At 42.1% G+C, this 3,245-nt stretch overlaps 1 pseudogene; it reads right to left on the bottom strand.

The window, feature by feature from the left end:
* Window positions 1–1,039: 1,039 nt before the first annotated feature.
* LOC102420618 lies at window positions 1,040–1,556 on the bottom strand (annotated as a pseudogene).
* Window positions 1,557–3,245: the final 1,689 nt, after the last annotated feature.

Genomic DNA, 3,245 nt, shown 5'->3' with positions numbered 1-3,245 from the left:
ACAGGATTCAGTCCTTCATGGACTGTTGGGCTGTCAGATCCTGGCTAGCTCTTGGCTGGAGGCCTCTCTCATTTCCTTGCAGGTGGCCCTCTCTGGCAGAGCAAACATGTTAGAAGAGCCAAGGAGAGAGTGCAAGCAAGATGAAAGTCAGTCATTGTAACTTAATCTCCAAGTGACATCTCTGTCAGTCAGGGTTCAACCAGAGAAGCAGGATCAATAGGAGATATACGCTAAGAGATTCAGCAAAAGGAAGTGGCTTCTGTGATTGAGGGCTGGCTAGGCACGTCAGAGACCTGCAGGCAGGACATCAGGAAGGAAAGGCTGGAGCGCGTAGGTGTGGGCTGAGTGGCAGGCCACAGGCCAAAATTGTTCTTCAGGGAAACCACAGCTCTCCTGAAGGCCTTTCAACTGACTGAATCTCATCCACCCAGATTTTGTAGGATGATCTCTCTTACTTAAAGTCAACTGATTATGGGCTCTAATCACATTTAATACCTTCACAGTAACACCTAGATCAGTGGTTCTCAACCTTCCTAATGCTGCGACCCTTTAATACAGTTCCTCATGTTGTGGTGACCCCCCAACCATAAAATTATTTTCGTTGCTACTTCATAACTGTAATTTTGCTACTGTTATGAATCATAATGTAAATATCTGATATGCAGGATGTATTTTCATTGTTACAAATTGAACATAATTAAAGCATAGTGATTAATCACAAAACAATATGTAATTATATATGTGTTTTCCGATGGTCTTAGGCGACCCCTGTGAAAGGGTCGTTCGACCTCCAAAGGGGTCGCGACCCACAGGTTGAGAACCGCTGACCTAGATTAACGTGTAATTGAATAACTGAGAACTGTAGCTGAGTCAAGTCAACATATCAAAGAATTCTATCATAACATCCTTTCACTTTTTTTCACGACTTTGAGAATAATTTAATATGTTAACTTGAACATACAACTACTTTCTAATGTGATTATATTAAATGCAAAGAAACAGATCCTTACAAAACCAAAATAACCCACAAGCCATGAGGTCAGTTTCACTTTTTCCTTTGTTTAAACAAATGAGCACCACGATGGTTCAACAAGTAAGGCAAATGACATGAGTATGAAAGCTGCAGTTTGTAATATACCACATCTAGAACCCAGAGAAGGTGAATTAGACTAAAGTGGCAGTCATTCTAATTAAACAATCAGGATGACTTGGTTTGCAGCATGGAAACTGTCAATCTAGGTTTCTTTTCTCTGAATGATCAGAGGTGCCACATTATCTCCAGTCTCTTCGTTGTGTTTTGTGTGGGATCCATCGCAGAATGGGAACTTTTTAGACCTCCAACAACTGCAGTACACAGCTTTATCTCCCAAATCCTCCATGTCAAAAGCATGTACAACCTTGTGGTTATCTTTCTGAATGTGTAGGTTCATCATAGTTTTGTTGCAATGATCTTTAACATAAATTTTTTTGTAAGCTAGATAACCAATTGTGGCTGTCCCAGCAGCAATGGTAACTGCTGCAATCCATTCAACTCGTACGATGGAGGTCAGGCTCATGGCGCCGTCACTTGCAAAGTGTGTGCACAGGACACTGAACCCAAACCGGCTAGCGCAGACAGACCGCGTCAAGGTGCGGAAGGCGTCCTAAGGGCACCGATTCTGGGCAGCTACTGCAGCTACCACACAGGCACCACAGCCACATCCTTCCACTTTTTCCACATTCCATTCATTAGAAGCAAGTCACTAAGTCCAGCCCACCCTCCAAGGGGGGGGGGGGTATTACAGAGAGTGTGAATACCAGGAAGCAGGATCATTGGGAACCGTTTTACAAGGCTACCTGCCAGAGTCACTTTTCTTTTAATTTTTTAAAAATGTTTTTTTTATTGATTTCAGAGAGGAAGGGAGAGGGAGAGAGATAGAAACATCAATGATGAGAGAATCATTGTTTGGCTGCCTCCTGTATGCCTCCTACTAGAGATTGACCCTGCAACCTGGGCATGTTCCCTGATTGGGATTTGAACTGTGACCTCCTGGTTCATAGGTCGATGCTCAACCACTGAGCAACACTGGCTGGACCACTTTTAAATTTTACTTGCAAAATAACTTTTGCAAGGGGAAATGCCTTTAAAAATATTCCTAACTAAAAATAAATAAATAAATCTGTACAGCAACTTGTATATATTGAATTAATTTTGGCCAATAAATGAAGTGTTCTTCAGTGGTTAATTACACAGATTTGGTGAGCAAACATAGTTTGTAACTTTAAGTGAACAAAGCCAATTCCGTGCAACAAACATTCTAATAAATGTGGTTTTCACTAACAAATATTTATAGTCTTGGGTTTATAAGTCAGTGTTCCTCAGAACCATTAAAACAATATTGAATATTACAAGGAAAGTCCTTTGGCCTTCTTAGTTAAGATCACTGAAAGCGATGGCAAATGGATTCCATTTGTATTTTAACCAAGGAGGAATGAAAGAATTTGGGGCTTATAATGCTCTATTTCCAGTCTGGGGGCGAGAAAGGCTAGAGTGTCATTCTGGCCCATGAAGGGCCATGAAGGGCCAGGCATGAATGAGTAGAAGCTTTGACATAGAATAAAAGCTAGTGAAAAAGAGGCAAGCAGGCACACCACGGGGGAGACCGGAGGGAAGGTAACATAAAGTAGCCAGAGGGCAGATCCCGGCCCCTCCTGCTTGCTGAGGCCACTAAGGGTTCATTTCCTGTCTCCACCAATGTCTACTTGAACCACCAACCCTGTTCCCGGATTCCTCTTCTCATTTACTCACAACCTCCCTCTCCTACCACCCCCTCATCCCATTGACATTACTTGCTGAGTGAGTCTCTGTTCTTGTTTCGGGGAAAATTAGATGTTTCACATTTATAAATTGGTAACCTTTTAGTTTCGCTCTAACTCAACTAAAGTCGAAGGGAGGTTTTTGTTTGTTTGTTTGTTTTTTGAATTGTGGTAAAATACACATAATGTGAAATTTCAAAGGGAGTTCTGATAAAGAGAGGCATGAACTGAATAAGAACTGGAACCAGAATGGAAAAGATCCTCAGGGATATGTTTCTGGCTGCCTTGGCAGTTCTGCTTCCTTCTGCAGCCTTATCTAGTTTTTCTCATTGTACTGACCCGCCTTTTCTGCTTACTTGGGGTTTCTGCCCCCTTATCACTTGGGTTTGCAAAAGGTCTGAAATGGCTATGCCAGTCCAGTCTACATACTGTGACTCTTGAACATTTTT

Source organism: Myotis lucifugus, unplaced genomic scaffold (genome assembly GCF_000147115.1).
Source record: "Myotis lucifugus unplaced genomic scaffold, Myoluc2.0 scaffold_588, whole genome shotgun sequence".
In the NCBI taxonomy this organism is placed as follows: domain Eukaryota; kingdom Metazoa; phylum Chordata; class Mammalia; order Chiroptera; family Vespertilionidae; genus Myotis; species Myotis lucifugus.
This window is presented reverse-complemented; position numbering and strand designations above follow the sequence as displayed.